The sequence below is a fragment of the Cannabis sativa genome, chromosome X (assembly GCF_029168945.1).
Source record: "Cannabis sativa cultivar Pink pepper isolate KNU-18-1 chromosome X, ASM2916894v1, whole genome shotgun sequence".
Taxonomy (NCBI): domain Eukaryota; kingdom Viridiplantae; phylum Streptophyta; class Magnoliopsida; order Rosales; family Cannabaceae; genus Cannabis; species Cannabis sativa.
This window is the reverse complement of record NC_083610.1, coordinates 33437957-33459354: the sequence shown is the minus strand read 5'-3', so window position 1 is coordinate 33459354 and position 21398 is coordinate 33437957. Positions and strand designations below refer to the sequence as shown.

At 32.1% G+C, this 21398-nt stretch overlaps 1 long non-coding RNA gene across 2 annotated transcripts; it reads left to right on the top strand.

The window, feature by feature from the left end:
* Window positions 1-369: 369 nt before the first annotated feature.
* On the top strand, window positions 370-1879 carry LOC133032492 (uncharacterized). 2 transcript variants are annotated; one of them, XR_009685125.1, is made up of 4 exons: window positions 370-504; window positions 883-973; window positions 1127-1214; window positions 1457-1879. It is a non-coding gene; the product is annotated as an uncharacterized LOC133032492 (long non-coding RNA). The 2 variants fall into 2 exon arrangements; XR_009685124.1 differs by having other exon boundaries at window positions 883-1214.
* The last annotated feature ends 19519 nt before the right edge of the window (window positions 1880-21398 follow it).

Below are 21398 nucleotides of genomic sequence, written 5' to 3'. Positions count from 1 at the left end.
AATATATATATATATATCTATTCTATATAAAGTTTGTTTCTATATAATCAAATTTTTGGCATAGAATTCACGCATGTAGCTTTTTATTTTTATTTAATAAAATAATAAAATATTATTTATATATAATAAAATAATAATAAAATAAATCCTATTAATATTTGAACCGATATTAAATTGATTAATTTAATATATAATTCTACCAATATTTAATCTTACTAATTCCTCAAAAATAATGGTAAAATTTAATTCCTATGCTGCGATTGAATGAGGATGGAAAACCCAGTTCTCTTTTCCTTACCTCTACACCCAACTTTGATCCTCTTTGTCTTCTTACTAATCTTAAACATGGTTGATCAAGTTGAATCTTTGAATTTTGATTGTATTTTATTTTTTTGGTTTATTGACTTTCAATTGTAATTTTTTGTGGATTCATCTATCGTGGTAATAAAGGAATGAAGATGGACTTCAATACCACTATTCTTGAGCAAAAGATATCTAAATAAGGTGCCTTTTTTTCCATGTATTTAAGTTTATTCTTAACGATTACTCATTTTCTCTTCTTGTCAATTTGATATTGATTTGGAGGACATTGTTTACGGCATGATTTAGCTTTATGGTCATTGTCTCTGATGGTTTGTTAATGTAATTTCCTTATTTACTATTATCATTTTTTCTATTGTTTTAGCTGATGCCTTCTACATTTCAGCAGTATCACCTTTTCTTCATTAAATTTATTTCTTGGGATTGAATTAAAAACTATGATTTGTCAGTTCTATTTGTTTCATACTATGCAACTTCCTTGAATATAGATTTGACTTTTGACTTTAGTATGTGTATGTTGTAAATGAAAAGTGTTTTGTATCTTTGTTATATTTCAACTAGATCACTCGGAGGTCGGAGATGATGACATTAGCAATGTGGATGAAGATACCAGGCCTTATATTCTCGTTAGAGCTTATTTTTTCTCAACTAGGTTTGGTTTCTAGAATTAGCTTATTGTTGCGTAGTAGCTCTGTTCTGTGTAGTGGTTTTTTCAAAATGTTTCGTGAATTATGTATATCTTAATTTGTGTATTTGCTTATTTATTCATGCTTTTAAATGTGTATCGTGGATTTGAGAAAATTAGTGGAACAGAACAGGATAAATTTTATCCCACCGACATCAAGAATGACTAATTATGTTCTTCTCAAATTCGGGGAGCTTTCTCAAACCATGTAAGCCTTGCCATTGTTTACTAATTACTACTACTGTTTTTAATTATGCTTAGTTTTGTATAATTCTATCATCATAGAAGCAACATCATGAGGAGTTAAGAGTACTGTGGAAAGAATACATGAATATATATATATATATGTTCATACTTATATATGTATATATACTAAAATTAATTTATTGGGTGCACATAAAAGAATATATACACAGATATATTTATACTAAAATTAGTTTATTTGTCTAGGTGAGAATGTATGGATTGAGGAATGGCTCATGCAATGCTTGGTTTCCTGTTGCTGCATGTTCAATATATAGACGAAGTTGACGATCTGTGATGGACACGATGGAACTGCGTTTTCAAATGGAGATTTGACCAAAGTGAGGTCTACCTATGATGACGATGACCAATGCAAAAGACAGCAACGTGGCCCAACCATAGTTGGCTCTGAAGATGTACCGTTTTTTCTTCTCCTACCAGCATAAATGAGTTTCATAATTTTTTTTGAAACCTGTTGTTCTTTGTTTTATGAAATTCCTCTTATAATTTTGCCTAGGCCCACAACTCTTTAGCTACCTTGCGTCTATAAGGTCATTTTCATTTCTCTGTAACTTTTCTGCAGAATGTTTTAATTTTAACTTCGTAATTAGAGATTGTGGCTCTTTCTCAGGTTGAAAAGTGTGAGTAGGCAATCACCTTTGCTTATTCCAAAAACTAATATATTGGTGAACAGAATAGACAATTGAAAATCATGATAAATATGCTACTGTCATCTAGAATTTTGGTGCACGTATCAAGAAATTAGTTACCAAAATCTAAAAAGGAAAAAAAAAAATACTAAAACTATAATAAAATTAACATTTAGGTGGCTCGACAAGTAACATTTAGGTGAAGATTGAATTTGATCATATATATGTTGATCAAATTTTAGTCCATATACCAAATATATAATTTTATTTTTTAAACAACTATTTGATGAGTAATATATTAAAGAATAATCAACATATTTTTTTTTTGACGTGAATCAACATATTATTTATTCTATATAAAGTTGCTCTATATAACACTTTGACATGAGAGAATTTACGTAACTTTTTATTTATATTAAAAATAAAATAGTTTATTATTAAAAATAAAATGGTTCATGAAAAATTCATGGATCACTTTTTATTTAAATATAATAAAATAAATAAAGAAATCCCATTAAATCCAAAAAAAATACGGTTTTTGCTGTTGTACATCTACGATTGAATTTTCTTTAATTATTTATTGTATTCCTTTTCCTATTACAATTTAGACATTCCATGAGATCACACATAATATTCCAATCCACACTTCTCTTTTTTCTTCTTCACAACTTAATAACAAAATATATAAGTAATAATAATAATAAAAAAGAAGCGTGACTTTTATCGAAATTCACAAAACCAAGCATCAATGGCAAAAAACCCAACAAAATTTACAGCTAACAAATGATTGTAAGTGCTCGCATATGCATTAGTTTCCAGAGCAAAGTTTTTTAAAGTTACGTAATAATTTACATATATGCCGCAAACACAATATACAAAAAATAAAGAAGCACATAAGAGAAGACATTATTCACATCTAGAAAGGCACTAGAGATAATAATAGAAACTTTTCATTTTTTTTATCAATTTTTTTTTTTCTTTTTGAATAAAGATAAATATGAAATTTTAATAGCATAGAGTTTTAGTTTAATAAAATATAGTATTTTAAAATAATTTAAATTCAAATAATTTAATAGTATTTTGTTATAGAATACTATCACTTTTTGTTAAACATGATTTTCACTTTTTTGTCGACACTACCATATTCAATTTATCAACAAAAAAATAGACAATCCAAATATATGCGGACCCGGCTAGAATGAAAAGTGCAAAATACAAAAATTACACTATTGTCTCTATCGAAGCAAATGAAGATTGAAATCCACCAATGACTAACAAATGTTATCTTCAATTATCAACAATTTAGAGATTGATTTTAAATTTTCGTTTTATCTTACACCCATTTAAGTAATGCTTCTTTTAAGTATTGGAACATCAATTTTTAATTTATTTTTGGATTAACTTAAGAACATATTTAAATCATCAAGCTTTCTTAAACACTAATATATTGCATTTGGTATTCACTTTTAATTGACAACATTATAAACTATAATATTTAGATACACATAATAATAATCTCACCTAATAACTAATAATATTTTTTCTTTAATTTTTAATTGTATCACTTTCAAATAACATAAAAAAAAACTAACATAAAATTTAGTATATACGTGCCTCGCACGTAGCTTTTCGCTAGTATAAATATATATATATATTTATTTAATTTTTTTTATTAGGTAATATATTCTTTTAATTTTTGAAATAGAGTTCGAGATTTTGATCTTTAAGAAAAAAAATTTAATTATTGGTACATTAGTGATGTATATATTGTAATTTATTATATTCTTAACCAAAACTCACATAATTAAATTTGAGTATGTTTATATATAGATCGAATTTATAAATTTGATATAAAGATTTTTTATTCTCAAACTTTACGAAAAAATATAGTGTATGAATCAGTTTACCATAAATAAAACAAAAAATAATCAATTCCTTATCACAACCATTTCAATTTTAAATATAAAATAAATAATAATAAAATTAAAAATATTTATAATATTTTAAATTTAAATTTCTTTATATAAAATATCTACATAATTTTTCTTTTTATTTTAATTTAAAGTTAAACCAATAAATTTAAAAATATGATTAAAAATATTTATAATATTTTAACTATTTTAAATTAAAATTTCTTTATACAAAATAATTATATAATTTTTTATTTTTAAATATATATATAAAAAAAAATATTACAAAATTAATAAAGAATATTCCTATTTTCTTAAAATTAACGTAAAACCCAAAAAACATCGTTAAACTAAAAATTCTGTTATATAGCCACATTTTATATAGAATAGATATAAATATATATTTTAAAAGTTATATATTGAGAATCATGGGTTCCATCTCAAAACCAATTAGTGATGAGTGGAGTAGTCCATGTTCTTATATATAGCTCAATACTTTAACATTTAATCTATGTGGGACAATGTTCTCAAATATTCCCCTCAAGATGGTGATTATTTTTGCTCACTAATCTTGAATCACCTTATCACAAGTTATGCCATTTGCTCGCTTATTTTTATTCGGATCTCAAACGTCTTTGCACTATCTGGATCTCGTGCGGCTGGCTAACCATCTGGATCGGTGTGGATTGAAAGCCCGCTAGGAATGTGGCTCTAATACCATGTTGCGAATCATAGGGTTCCATCTAAAAACCAATTGGTGATGAGTGGAGTAGTCCATATAATTATATATGGCTCAATACTTTTACATTTAGTCCAAGTGGGACAATGTTCTCTAATATTATATATACATGTAGAAAATAATAATTTTAAAATCTAATATATATTAAATATTTTTTATGTATGTTACGTTATGTTTTTGATTAAATAAGTAAAATTTTAATTAATCATGTTTTTTAATAATCTCGTTGATTAGCAACGAGTTGCACAGTACGTTAAAAATCACGTTAACATGCCTAAGTTACTTATGGTGTTACAATTTGGTATCAGAGCTGCCAGGTTGTCTTCCGAAGATCGTCATGACATGTACAATCATCATCAGCGATCAGCTCGTTTCATGGTTCAATAAGCTTTTATTGCTTTAGTAGTTTATTTTAATTGTATGACTTAAGAAAAGTCTGTTACGAAGCATGTTAGTAGCCTGATAGTAGAATAGGCGCATGTTTTTAATTTCCAAATAAGCGGCAATTAGTAAGTTTTACTTGATCACGATCTGACCAGACTAGCTCTTGGTTACGCAGGTTGTTCTAATAGTATGGATGTCAAGCGAAACACCAGGAGCCAGGGTAACTCGGTTGGATCTAGTGGTGGTCAAGGAGTTCAGACTCCCCTAAATATTTGCGGCCGAGGTAGAGGTCCTAGAGGCAGGGCATGCGGCCGGGGTGATATTAACCCGCCACAGGCTGCTCAATCTGCCCAGGCTGCCCAAGATTAGGAAAATAGGTTTGTAGAAATGCAAGCCAGGATTAATGAACAAGATGAAGAGATTTGACGCCTTAGACAACAGGGTGCTCCTGCAATCCCAGCTCCAGCAGTGCAAGTACCTCCTGCCTTTATTGTGTGGGCAGGACCAGTCGCTGCAATGAACCGAATAGAACAATTGTATGAAAGGTTCCGCAAGCAGGCACCTCCATTTTTCCTGGGAGGTCCTGATGTTATGAAAGTCGAGCAGTGGCTAACAGTGATTACCAAAATTCTTAACTTTATGGGTGTCACCGACAATGATAGAGTGGCATGTGCCACATTCCAATTCTAAGAAGACGCTCTAGTGTGGTGGGACATGGTGTCCCTGACTCATGACGTTACTACAATGACCTGGGAAAAGTTCTAAGAATTGTTTAATGCAAAATATTACATCGAAGCAGTTAGAAGCGCAAAAAGGAAAGAATTCACTCAGTTGACTCAGAAGACAAATATGAGTGTTATTGAATACACGACTCAATTTGACCGCTTAGCAAGATTGGTCACACGAATTGTGCCAACCGATTTTAGCAAGAAAGAGAAATACCTGGACGGGTTGAACTCAAAGATAAGACATGACTTAATGATCACTACCAATGACAAAACCACCTATGCTGATATGGTGGGTAAGGCACTTTGAGCTGAGGGGGCAGCGAAGTGCACCCTAGAGTCTCGAGGGACTCAGGTTGTTGGTGGGGCTCCTACTCCTCCTACATCAGGCTTTAGTAGGGGAGGTAGTGGCTCAACCACTAACCAGAAAAGAAAGGCACCTACTGCATTCAATGGTTCAGGTCAGAACAAGAGGTTCCGAGGGAACCAGGGTCGAGGCAATCATCAGGGTAGCTCCGAAACCCGATACACTTACCTTGAATGCCCCAATTGTAAAAAGCATCATCTGGGAGAGTGTAGAGGGCAGGGGTGCTTCTAGTGTGGTATGCCAGGACACTATAAAAGGGATTGCCCCCAACTCAAGAAGGAAGAACAGAAGATCGCAGCGAAACCCGCTCTAACAAGGGCATTTGCGTTAACTCAGGCCGATGCAGAAGCTGTTGGAAATAATTTTACCAGGATCTAGATTTACTAACAAGTATGTTGGATTAACAGCCTAATATGAATTCTAAAACAATGAAAATAAACACATATAAAGTTAGAAAACCTTACAGTGGGTGCAGCGGAATAATATGACTCCTTCCGTTCAGATCTCGAGCCCTTGATTCCTTTCTGTAGCAGAGCATCACCAAGATCTGAACCTGGATCTTCTTTTCACCTTCTTTGATGCAGAAATTCCATAGTCTTACATACTATGATTGAGGTACCACTTGATGTGTGTGGGCACTACTCATCTCACAAGGATTTCGAAATTTTTCTCTCTTTTTCTCTCTTAATTTCGTGGCTTATGGTGTATACAAAGACATACAAGAGAAGAGAACAAGGGTTGCTTTATATAGGGAAAAGGGAGAGCACAACTTTCCAAATAAAACAGTTTCCTCTTTTACTGTGTAGTTGATTAACTACCTTATTTAGTGTGATCCACCACTTTCCTATTATTGCTAGGCTTTGATTAGCAATTACATGGCAATTAAAATTGAAAATAATAATTGGAAAAATCACAAAGAGGTGGCCGGCCATAGGGTATATGGGCCTCACGAGGAATTTTGCAATTTCCTCAATTTTATTTCTATTTCTCCAAAAGTGCCATTTTTTCAATTCTAATCATTTAAATGCCAAAACTAATTATTTAATAACTAAAATAGATTATTAAATAATATTGTCATTTAAAATAATTATTAATTAGACATGCAAAGTCTCTCAATTAATAATTAAACCTAGAAACTCTTTTATTTACGATTTCATCCTTAAACTGTGAGAATTCCTAAAGTAGACATAGTCTAACTTTTAGAATTATAATTGATTAATTAAAATCAATTAACTGAGTCTTACAAGCAGTATGGTCTCAACTAGTATGGGGACCACGGGTCTATATAACCGAGCTTCCAATAAGTCGAACTGAATTTACCAAGTAAATTCCCTAACTTATTAATTCCTCATTGAATCCACACTTAGAACTTGGAATTGCACTCTCAGTCAAATAGAACGCTCTATATGTTCCACGATATAGACACGTCATTAGTTATCCATTGTTATAACCCTAATGTAATCAATGATCCTCTATATAGATGATCTACATTGAAAAGGCACTACTGTTACCGCTACACCTTCAATATATTTTATCCTTAAAACACTTAACCCTGTATAAATGATATTTCACCTAAGTGAAATGAGATCTCCACCATTTATCTTCGTTTGGTTAAGCTCGAAGGAAATCATCCTTTACTCCTATTTGCCAAATAGAAGCTATAGATTCCATATTTATGTTAGCGCTCCCACTCAATTGCACTATCTTGTTCCCAAAATGTACGTATCGCCCTGACACAAAATTAGGCTTAACTAACAAATCAAAGAACACGAATAACACTCTTGAGATTGAACCTAACCATATCAGGATTAAGATCATTTGATCTAGGATCAACAGGTGATATTGAATTGAATAGATATTACGGTAAATTTTAATATATCTAATCAAAGTTCAATATCGGTCCCTTCCGATGTATACTCCATACATCCGATACTGGTAAACTTTGCCAATGTCCTGGAAAGGACATAACACTTTTCCAAGGTGTAAGAATACCTATCGCTGATTATACCATGTCAGTCTAAATCCATTGTTCTGACAAATCAGGGAATAAACTTTTGAACATATAATTAAGATTATATTCCACTGTGCTGACAACACTATAATCTTATCAAATTCATATGTTCTGGACTTAAAAAGAATTCATACATTATATACATATAATCATGAAATAAATCATGTGAACCATGCAACATAAAATGTTATTTCTGATCTTTATTAATAAGTAAATCTGATTATATGAAATGAGTTTTATTTAGGGCATAAAACCCAACAAACTCCCACTTGCACTAATATAAAACAAAAAGTGCATTTCAAATAATCATTAACACCTTGATATACAAATCAAGTGTAATAGTAGTAAATTCCTCGTAATAGGATCTGACAGGTTGAATTAACAACGACCTCTTCTCCACCATTACTCTTCCTTAATCAAAAAATCCTTGATAATGTGAAATTCCTCTCTATATGTTTACTCTCTTGGGATACTGGATTCTATACTTTTGGCAACTACTCTTTGGTTATTCAGGAAGTAACCCTAGTAGTTAAGGCAAGTTGGAACGGTGCCATAAAAGTATAGAACTTTCCTTAGACTGAATAAGTATCTTTCCTGCAACTTTTAACATTCAGTCTCTCTCTGGTAGACCAAGAGATTTCAGATAGGTTTTTACACTTCTCCAAAATCACTACTCCACCCCCAAAGTAATCACCATCTCATCAGCAGACTTTTTAGCACACAGGCAAGTCTCGAAATCTGATGTAGTGTAGTCTAAGAGTTTTAAACACACCCTTATCGACTAACATATAGTTCCTCTTCTTAAAATTTAAGATTTACTTGATTGTCTTCCAATGTTCTTCTCCTGGATTAATCTGATACTTACTCATTGCTCCCACTCAACAGCAGGTGTCTGGTCTAAGGCATACTAAAGCATATCTGAGACCTCTCACTGTTGATTTAAGAAATTCTTTCATGGTTTTATCTTCTTTTGGAATAGTAGAGACTTTTCCTTAGACAAATAAAATCTATATCTAAGAAGTTGTGAAGCTTCTATAGATTTCCATTGGAAAGAAAATGCATCAGCATCTCATGCTCGCATTAGAGTAAGTAATTACCAGGTATACCACAAGCCATAGGTTCAGATAAACTCAAACCTACAATACTAGGAGCAGGAAGTTTTGTTAAGTCCATTGAATAGACTTATTAACGAAATTTCCTTTCATGTCCTTGTAATAGAAAACTTTAGGTTACTCCATGTGAATGGATCAAACCATAGTTCTCTTGGCTTTCTTCTTAGTTTCTTATCTTGACAATCCATTACTTGTTTAAACTCACAATGGATTTTAATCACTAGTGTCTTCCAAGTCATAAGAAGGTAAAGTTCCTTGAAACTCTCCCACTACGACAAGGTACCGTGAATTATGTCTAAGAAAACTAAATGGTATTGACCTCTTCGGTTGTGTTAAGACAACAGAGGCAGTGTGATCATCTTGTAACGAATAAGATGATAGAACACTTATGGAATCAAGAAAAAAATTATCTCCTTTATTTGCTACTTTATTTTCAGACTTAGTCATTTTCTTAGAAAAGTAGTATTTTTTTAAACAAACACTTTCTTGTCTAATGACTATGGGATGCTCCACCCCTAATCACTTAGAATAGCTAACAAACATGCAAACCAGGGTTAGCAGTTCTAGCTTTTCTTAAGATTTCGATTAGGTCATCCATGAATCTAGTAATGATTTACATTAAGTATACAACCATTGCATCATTCTGAAATTTTATTTCCATAGAAGGATTTAGGCAACGACTAGTAACTAATCATCAATATGCAACTCGAATTTCTGGGGAGGTAAGTTTGGATATAATTCAAAATCAAATTAATGATCTTTGAACTGCATATCTGCTAACTTTTTCTCCACCCCTATCAGTTCGCAATGTAATATCTGCTAACTCCGAAAGGGTATTTTTGTAATTTTATTTAGTTGAGAGTATTTTTTTTTTATTATTTTACATATTTATGGATTTAAATATGTATGAGAATTTTTCTTTGTGATGATATGATATTATTGGCATGTGCATAATGCCTAATAAATATATATATATATCTGGCTATTATTATATGAGTGTGTGAATTGTTTGATTTTGGTACATATTATTATTAGTGTAGGAATAATAATAATAATGAATGTTAACTTATAATAAAATTGGAATTATTATTTTGGTCTAATAATATGGGTAAATATTATTATAGTGTTAAAGGGTATATTTAACATTATTATTATTATTATCATTAATATTATTATTATTATTATTATTATTAATATTATTATATTTATTTTTAACATTATTATTATTATTATTATTATTGTTATTATTATTATTATCATTAATATTATTATTATTATTATTATTATTATTATTATTATTATTATTATTATTATTATTATTATTATTATTATTAATAAGTTGAGGTTGTTAATACGAAACAGAATATGATGTGGTTGTACGTATATACGCACGAACCGAACCGAGATTTTGGTGGAATGAGAATCGTTCCACTTCGGTTCAAAGCGATCTCTCTGCTTGAGTTTAAACACGATAGAAATTAGGTTTTGAGCTCTATTTTCGTACACCAAAAACAGAGAACAACGAGAGAGAGAGAGAGAGTGAAATATACGGCGTATACGATACCAAATTTTCGTTTCTTAAAGCGGAGCGCAACCTGGGTGAAAGTGGGGGTTTGGGATCGCTTATATACGACCTAAGGAAGCTTTTTAACGTGGTATAAGGGGCGGAAGTCGTCGTTTTAAGATTCGCCATTTTTGAAGCTTCAAAGGTGCGGCTTAGTTACGGACTCGAATTTGAACGTGTTTAAGCTTGTTCTTGGGTCAAGGGAGGTTATATTTGAGTGCATGGGACCCTAAGGATTGTTTTTGACGTAAGAAAATGAAGCTTTAACGTCCAAAACGAAAATCCAACATTTTGACTCCATTAAAGACGGTACACCGCCAACGAAGAAGACGACCCCGATCTGCCTTCTCGGACCACTTTTCTTGATCGTTTTGAGGTCCTGAGCATTGTGGAGAGCTTCCCCAATCGAAAGGACGCTTCAAGAGCAATCGGAGACAAAGTTACACTTTACCGGCGACGAAACCGACGAGAACGCCGACGACCGCGTTCTGATCGTTTCTGAGGTGTTTTTCTTAGATATTTTTGCATATTTTGATTCCTTATTTTATTCTAAGGTGCTTGGTGAAGTTTCATAATTTTCTGAATTTATTTGGAATTATTGTGAATTATTTAGTATAATTCATAGATTAATTATGAAAAGTACTTAGGTTGCTCAGAAAAATCTAGATTTATTTTATATGATGGGCTATGATATATAAACTGTTATAAAATTGGTAGATTGAATTTTTCAGGGGATTATGTATTTTTCATGAATTATTGATGTTATTTCTTATTTTAATTATGAAAAATACCTAGGTTGCTTAGAAAATTTAAAGAAAATTATTTATGACTTAGTACAGATTATAAACTGTGTTAGAAGAGTTAGATTCGGTTTTTAATCAATTTGGGTATTTTTCATGAATTTACTTAATTAATGCTTAAGTTAATTATGAAAAATAGATAAGTGTTGTTAAAATAGTAAAAATGTATTTTTGTAATACCATTTACTACCTATGATATCAAAAGGAATAGGTTTTGTTATTTATTAGTTGTTGTAGGTATTTATTATAATTATTGGTGATTAATTAACTATTTATTTGGACTTTAATAAGAATAAATAGTATTTTAGTAAATTTTACGTTAAAATGTGTTGTATGAATTCATGTTTTACGTTAAGAATGTTTGTTTGAGCCCATGCAATATGTTTGTGTGAATCAAAATAATAAATGCTTATGTATGGTGTGTCATGCAAGTGAAATGGACCTATGTGTTACGTATTTTTACGTAAGTTTCTGTATGAGTTTAGAGATTCATACTTGAATGTATTTTGAGTGTATTTTTGTGTTAATGAATGTTTAGGATCTTGTTCTCAACAAAGAAATTCGTTGAGGTGCTCGAGGTAGCAAGTGTGGTCTTAGCAACTGAGGTAAGAAGAGTGGACATCTGTGCAGAGGGTGTATGTTATGCATACAACTTGGGTTGGTTTGCTATTTAATTTGATTGTGTTGTGATTTCCTTATATTTTGTGAGCATCGTTAGCATGAGAATAATATTAGGGTCTTGCTGCTTGTGTGAGCATAACACTTGCAGGTTATAACTTTATCATGGGTGAGTACAACTTATGGTAATTAATTTTCCTGTTGGATGCCAAGTGTGAGAATAACACAAGGCAGGGCAGGTTACCTCATGTCTGATCAACATGAGCGTATAGTTGATTATCGTATGTGAGTATAATGTGCGATATGAGACTTGATTTGTGCATGTGAGAACAACATGCGTTGTGGATATATTTATGGAATGTGAATTACTGTTGATTCATGTTAAAGAGTAACTTATGTCAAGTAACTAGTTAGGAGGGTTATGTCCTACATAGCTTTTCTTACTGGGCGTTAGCTCACGGGTACTCTGTGTGCAGGTAAGGGTAAGGCTAAGCAGTGAGATTGAAGAGCTCGAGGCGTGGACCGCATGTTAGGGGGTTGGCGCAGTATTTTGCTTTTAATGTTTTTTTTAATGCTAAACATTGTAGAACCGTTAGTTTGATTTAACTAGTTTTATTTAAGTTTAGCGTACTAAAAGTATTTTGTTTTAAACAGTGAGATCTCATGCTTAGATATTTTTCAATAAAGAAGTATTTTATTGTCTTTATCTTTTTAAATTGTTTTATACGGACTATCCTATTTGACATCTCGGGAAATGGGGGTGTTACAATATGGTATCAGAGCAATACGGTCCTAAAGAATGTGGTTAGCCCTAACATGTAAAGTTCACCGCCATGAGACGAGCTCGGCTCACTGCACTGTAAGTGGTTATTACTTATAATTAAGGTGCCTTTAATTTCTGCACGCGGGAGTGTAATATTCTTTTCATGAAAAATAGATGATCAAAATGATCTTGATGTGTTTTGGTTTGTGTGGTTCAGGAGTTTAGAAATGCCTCCTAGAAGGTCAGTTAGAGTGGGTCGAGGTCGAGGTCGAGGTCGAGGCCAAGGCCAAGGCCGAGATAGAGGCCGAGATGATGGAGGGATCAATGAACCACCTCAAGCACCACAGGGATGGGAAGAGCGCCTTACCGCACTGGAAGGAATCATTCATAGGCAGGATGAAGAACTTCGTCAGCTGAGACGTCAACCGGAGCCGCCAGTCCAAATAATAGGATGGAGAAAATAGAGACCCACCAGCTGCAGTGGTATATCCTGCTACAGAGGCTAGACATGAGTTGTTAGCAGAGAGATTTCGAAAATAACACCCACCTGAGTTTGAGGGAGGCATAGACCCGGTAGTGGCTGAGGAGTGGATAAGTCGCATAGAAAGCATTTTGCAGATGCTAAGGGTGGATGGGAATGACCAAGTGAAGTGTGCATCTTACATGCTGAGGAAAGATGCTCGTATCTGGTGGGAGGTGGTGGAACAAACAAAGGATGTAGATACCATGAACTGGGACGATTTCAAAAGGGTCTTTAATGAGAAGTATTATAACTCAGCAGTTCTAGCAGCAAAGGTCGATGAATTTACTGGATTAGTCCAAGGGAGTCTTACTGTGACTGAGTATGCACAAAAATTTGATAGATTGGCGAAATTTGCTCCAGATCTGGTACCTACTGATAGAGTGCGAGCATATCGATTTGTGGAAGGCCTGAAACCAATGGTTGCTCGAGATGTGGAAATTGTGTCAAGGGGTCAATTCAGTTATGCTCAGGTTGTCGAAATGGCTCTTACGGCTGAGCGGAGTGAAAACAAAATTTGGAAGAAAAATGCTGCCAGGAGAGAATCTAAGAAAGGTGGAGCCAATTCTAATGACCACAAGAAACGGGGACAGGACCAGTCCGGGCAGCCAAGTCAAGACAAGAGGTACAAAAGTGATACCGACCAACGATTTAATGGCAGCAGTGGGCGAAATATTCCAGAATGCCCTAAATGTACCAAACGTCATCTCGGCGAGTGTCGCGCAAAAGCATGCTACAAATGTGGAAAAGGACACATCAAACGCAATTGCCCACTGTGGGGACAGACTGGGAACAGAGCAGAACCTAAGAAAGATGACAAGTATGTTCCAGCCAGAGTTTTTGCCATCACTCAAGCAGAAGCTGAAGCCAGTCCTTCGGTTGTATCAGGTCGGATTCCTATGGCCAACACCACTTGTAAAGTTTTGTTTGATTCTGGTGCAACTCATTCCTTTATTGCTAGCACAATTGTTAATCATATAAATGCGCCGAGTGAATTATTTACTGTGGGGTTTGGGACCATGTTACCATCTCAGGAGGTTGTAATCTCTAGAAATTGGCTTAGGGGAATACCTGTCAGGATAGATGGTAGAGAATTATTTGTAGACCTGATTGTATTAGATTTATTTGATTTTGATGTAATCTTGGGCATGGATTTTCTTACCAAATATGGAGCATCAATTGACTGCAAGCAAAAGAAAGTTATTTTCACACCAGAAGATGGAGAGACATTCGAGTTCAGAGGGGTAGGAAAGAAACCTCGCACCCCTATTATTTCGGCAATGAAGGTTGGGCAACTATTGCAGCGTGGGTGCGTAGGGTATCTAGTTAATGTGGTTGATGACACCAAGAAAATTGAAAGAAAGCCGGAGGAAACACGGGTAGTTGCTGAGTTTCTTGATGTATTTCCAGAGGAGTTACCCGGGCTACCACCACACAGAGAAATCGAATTTGTGATAGAATTAGTGTCCGGGACGGCACTAGTTTCCCGCGCACCATATAGAATGGCACCATCTGAATTGAAAGAACTCAAAATACAGTTGGAAGAATTGCTTAAGTTAGGGTTTATCAGACCTAGCTATTCTTCGTGGGGCGCACCAGTTCTATTTGTTAAAAAGAAAGACGGTACTATGAGAATGTGCATAGATTACCGAGAATTGAACAAGGTGACTATAAAGAATCGGTACCCTTTACCGAGGATTGATGATCTGTTTGACCAAATTCAAGGGAAAAAGGTATTTTCTAAGATTGATCTTCGTTCAGGATACCATCAGCTAAGAATCAAAAATGAAGACATACCGAAGACAGCCTTCAGGACGAGGTACGGGCATTACGAGTTCATGGTGATGTCATTTGGACTTACAAATGCCCCAGCAGCTTTTATGGACCTCATGAACCGAGTCTTCAAGGAATATCTGGATCAGTTTGTCATTGTATTCATAGATGATATAGTGATTTATTCTAAGACAGAGGGGGAACATGAGGAGCACTTACGCTTGACCTTGCAGCGACTGAGAGAACATCAATTGTATGCCAAGTACAAAAAATGTGAGTTTTGGTTGTCCGAGGTTGCATTTTTGGGCCACATTGTCACTAACGGGGGAATAAAAGTAGATCCTGCCAAGGTTGCTGCAGTGAAAGAATGGCCTAGACCAAAGACTGCCTCAGTGGTTCGAAGCTTTTTGGGTTTAGCAGGCTATTATAGAAGGTTTGTTCAGGGGTTCTCAAAGATAGCCACACCCCTAACAGAATTAACTAAGAAGAATCTAAAATTTTCCTGGTCAGACAAGTGTGAGCAAAGCTTCCAAGAGTTGAAGAATAGACTTATTTCGGCACCAATCCTCAGTTTACCAACAGAAGAGGGACAATTTGCGATATATGTGATGCATCTAAACAAGGGTTGGGTTGTGTTCTAATGCAAGAAGGGAAGGTAATTGCTTACGCTTCAAGGCAATTAAAAGAATACGAATAGAGATACCCGACACATGACCTAGAGTTAGCCGCAGTAGTTTTTGCACTAAAAATTTGGCGTCATTATCTCTATGGAGTGAAATGTGAAATCTACACCGATCATAAGAGTTTAAAGTAATTTTTCACCTAGAGGGAGTTAAACATGAGGCAGAGGAGATGGTTGGAGTTGGTCAAAGACTACGACTGCGAGATAATGTACCATCCCGGTAAAGCCAATGTGGTAGCGGATGCACTCAGCCGTAGAGGTCCAGGACTAGTTTCCACTTTACAAAGAGTATCAAGGGAATTAGTGGAAGACATGGAACGAGCTGGTATAGAGTTTATTACAGGGCAGCTTGCAAAGGTCACACTTCAATCAACTTTGTTAGAAAGAATTAAGGAGGGGCAGACGACAGATCAAAAGCTTAGTGAACTAAAGCAAGAAATTTCGAATAGTAACGCCAACGATTATGAAATATCAGACACGGGATTAATTCGGTTCAAGGGACGAATTTATGTGCCCGATAATGATGAGCTCAAGAAGGGGATATTGGAAGAAGCTCATACTACACCTTATTCAGTTCACCCCGGGACCACTAAAATGTACCATGACCTGAAAGCATTGTATTGGTGGCCTGGTATGAAAAATGATGTAGTTGAATTTGTGGCGAAATGCTTAACATGTCAACAAGTTAAAGCAGAGCATCAAAGACCAGCGGGATTATTACTGTTGGGTTTTATGCCCTAAATAAAACTCATTTCAATATAATCAGATTTACTTATTAATATAGATCAGAAATAACATTTAATGTTGCATGGTTCACATGATTTATTCCATGATTATAAGTACATAATGTATATATTCATCTGAAACCCTTTTCACATACTTGATCATGTTTATTGTGCCGTCAACACATTGGAAAGTAAACATGACTATGTGAATAAAGTTTCCTAGATTTATCAGACACAGGGTTTTACTGATATGATAATCTACAACAGAGTTTACTTGCATTTGGAGAAGTGCTATGTTTTTTCCAGAGCATTGGTTAAAGTAAAGCTCAGGTTGGATGCATGGAGTATGCATCGGAAGGGACCGATATTGAACTTTGACTTAGATTTAATTAAACTTACCGTAAAATCTATTCAAGTCAATATCGCCTAGTTGATCCTAGATCAAATGATCTTAATCCTGTTATGATTAGGCTCAATCTTAAAAGGCTATTCGTGTTCTTTGATTTGTTAGTTAAGCCTACTTTTAGGCCAGGGTGATACGTACATTTTGGGAACACGGTAGTGCAATTGAGTGGGAGCGCTAGCATAAACATGGAATCTATAGCTTCTATCTGGCGAATAGTAAGCAAAGGATGATCTCCTTCGAGCTTGACCAAACGAAAATAAATGGTGGAGATCTCATTTCACATAAGCTGAAATATCATTTATACGGGGTCAAGTGTTTTAAGGATAAAATACATAGTAGGGTGTTACGGTAATTTAATCCCTTTACTGTGTAGATCATTCATATAGAGGATAATTGATCACATTAGGATTATAACAATGGATAACTAATGATGTGTCTATATGGTGGAACATATAGAGCATTCTATATACTGAGAGTGCAATTCTAAGTTCTATGCGTGGATTCAACGAAGAATTAATAAGTTAGAGAATTTTAGTACTAAATTCTTGATCTACTTATTGGAAGCTCGGTTATATAGACCCATGGTCCCCCCACTAGTTGAGATAATATTGCTTGTAAGACTCATGTAATTGGTTTTGATTAATCAATTATAATTCTCAAATTAGACTATGTCTTTTTGTGAATTTTTCACTAAGTAAGGGCGAAATTGTAAAGAAAGAGTTTATAGGGGCATATTTGTTAATTATGATACTTTGTATGGTTCAATTAATAAATATGATAAATGACAATATTATTTAATAATTATTTATAGTTATTAAATAGTTAGAATTGGCATTTAAATGGTTGAATTAGAAAATTGGCGTTTTTGAGAAAATCAGATGCAGAAAAGATAAAACTGCAAAATTGCAAAAAGTCAGGCCCAAATCCACTAAACATGGCTGGCCACTTTTGTAGGCAATTTAAACTGATATTTTCATTATTTTAATGCCAAATAATTCAAACCTAACCCTAGTGGAATGCTATAAATAGATAGTGAAGGCTTCAGGAAATTTACACTTAAATTTCACACTTTTCTTCTGACACTTCTGATTCAGAAAACCTGAGCCTTCTCTCTCCCTATCTTTGGCTGACCCTTCTCTTTCTACTTCCCTCTTCAATTTCGAAAATCTTAGTGTGAGAGTAGTGCCCACACACATCAAGTGATACCTCAATCATAGTGAGGAAGATCGTGAAGAAAGATCATCAGCAAAGGAGTTTCAGCATCAAAGATTCAGAGAAAGAGATCCAAGTTCAGATATTGATAATGCTCTGCTACAGAAAGGAATCAAGGGCTAGATATCTGAACGGAAGGAGTCATATTATTCCGCTGCACCCAATGTAAGGTTTCTTAAACTTTATATGTGTTTAATTTATCGTTTTAGAAAGTTCTTATTTAGGATGTTAATAAACATACTTGTGAGTAGATCTAAGATCCTGGTAAAATAATTTCCAACAACTGGCCTCAGAGCCAGGTTAATTGATTTACTTGCAAGAAATTTGGACTTTAAAACGATTGTTTGTATGTTCTTTGGATGGTATCATGTTGTATTGAGTGTTATTTGATGATTGATTGATGTTTGTAAATTTTCGTGAAAAATAATTGCGATTTTGTTTCTGGAATTATTTTTATTGGATAGTATGGGAAAAATTAAGCATGTTAGCTTTTTACAGAACTCAATTTCGATTTTATTTGAATTAATTATGAATTTTTGAAGATTTGAAAAAATCGAGGCTTCCTGCGATCGCGAAACTGTCCGTACAGTTCACAATTTTTTCGTTTTTGTTCGATTTTTCATGCTTTTTCATGGAATTAACTTCCGATTTTCGGTATAGTTTTGTATTTATACTATTACTATTCCTAATTCAATTCTAATTATCTTTTTGAATTAATTTAATATTTTTTAAATTTAATTCAAGATATTAGTGTAATTTGAATTTGAATAGAATTAGTATCTATCTTCTTGCTTAAAAATCTATCTTATTTTAAAATTTGATTATATCTTATCTTATTTTAAATTTAAAAATAAGATATTTATAATCATGTAATTTTTAAATGATATAAGATATTTTACTAATTTTTTAAATTTTGTTATTTTATTTATTTAAATTACATTTAAAATTTGAAAAAGATATTTATTTATCTTTTCTAATTTTTTATTTAATTTTTATTTATAAAATAACATTTAAAATTTAAAAGTAGTTAGCAAATTTTTGAAATGATATTTAGGTTGGTTGAAACCTAATTTTTCAAAAATTGTAGGTTTAATTTTAAATTTAAATTTTTTAAAAATTTCGAATTTTTCAATTTTTTTTAAATTTTTCGAATTTTTCAATTTTTTTTAAATTTTTCGAATTTTTTTTTATTATTTAATTAATTATTTTCGAAATTAAATATTTAATTTAAAATTAAATAAATCCTACATCCAACTATCCAGCTAACCTTGTTGCAGGAGTATGTGTTTTAGCTTATGTGTAAGTTTTCAAAACCTATTATTACTTGATTGCAAATAGCCATGGTTACTTTTTGCCAGATCTAATGATCTGATGGCTCCCTTGGTCAAGATAATAATTTGTAACAGGTATATTTACAATCTTCTTTCATCTGTGTATGACCTAGCAACATGATAGGACCCATCCAAAGTGGCCTGTGTGAGCCTATGTGTTTAATTTGATTATAGATACATATAGGTTGTTGTTGCTAAAATAAATTATCATAGTTCTTGATAGAATTTATTTAGGCCCATTTAGTTATTGGGCTTATTCAATTAATAACAGTTGTTCTTATTAAGGTTAAATTCCTCTCTTTTGGGCCTTGTGCGAGAGTTGGGAGCCATAGAAGTGGGTACGACATACTGAACCCAGCACCCCCTCACATGAACCACCCCAATTGTGAAGGCCCATTTGCCTGATTTGAACAACTGTACTAGGTTAATTACACTAGTTTAACCTAATAAAATTGATTAGCAACATAATTAATTTCATTTATTTTGAAATTAATTTAAGAAAATTATAGTTTAAAGAATTTTTTATTCTAAGTTAAACTATATGTATTTTCTTGTATTTAATTAAATATAGAATTATAACCATCTAGATTCTTTCTGGAACTTAATTTAAATTTTTCATTAAATATTCTTATTTAAGTTGATATTTAGTTATCTACAACTAACCAACTTAAATCTGAATATCTTTTGAATTTTAAATTTCAAAATTAAGTTGAGGAATTTTAGGCATTGGTTATTAAGATTCTTTAGATATTTTTTAAGTTAATATCTTTTCGAATATTAACTTAAAATGGAATATTTTCAAATTAAGTAGTTACAACTTAATTTTTGATATTTAATTAAATTTAAATTTGAAAAATATTTAAGTTCTAGATTTTTTCTAATACAACTTAAATTAGATTTTTTTTTTTCAAATTTTGTTGAAAAGATACTTAGTCAAATAAGATATTTTCTAGATAGTTATTTCTAGACTACTTATTATTTCTAATATTACAATAGGAAAATATTATAAATTGTGAAATTAATTATTTAAATAATTAATTTTGGTACAATTTATTTTAAGTATATTTTTCCTAGTATTAAACTAGAGACTAATAATTAAGCCTTCTCTACACTTAATTATTTATTTCTTGAATTTAATACATTTAATTAATTTGAAAATTGAATATCTAAGTTGATTTTTATCATCATACTTAAATATTTCTTTTTCATGACATTTAATTAAATAGAAAATTATTTTTAGTTGAAATTTATTTTTTCAACTAAATTTAAATAATTTTCAAAATATATTTTTTCTTTATTTTATTAATCAATTTTCGAAATTGCATTTCTTAAATGCTAGAATTTGGAATTTTATCTTGAAAAATAGATTAAGTTGTAAATTAATTATTTATTTTAATTAATTCTTGGATCAACTTAAATCAATGATTTTTTCATTTATTGATTAATTTAAAATAAATTGAATTAAAGTATATTATTAGAAATTGAATTAATTAGTCAAAGGAAAATCTAGATAGATGATATTTTTGCTTGAAGTATTTTTCTAGTGTATTTAATTAAATAGAAAATTAATATTTAAGTTGATTTTCATCATGATACTTAAATATTTGAAGTTTATCTTATATATTTAATTAAATAGGAAAATTATATTTTTTGTTGTAAATTAATTTTATTAATTAATTTTGGGCCAACATTAAATTAGAATAATTTTTCCAGGATTAATTTTTTATTTTAACATGCATTTTCGAAAATTGTATTCTTAAATACTTTAATTTTTCGAAATGCAATATATATTTATAGAAAATTAAATTTGAGTTGTAAATTAATTTATATTAATTTTGTAACAACTTAAATTGAATA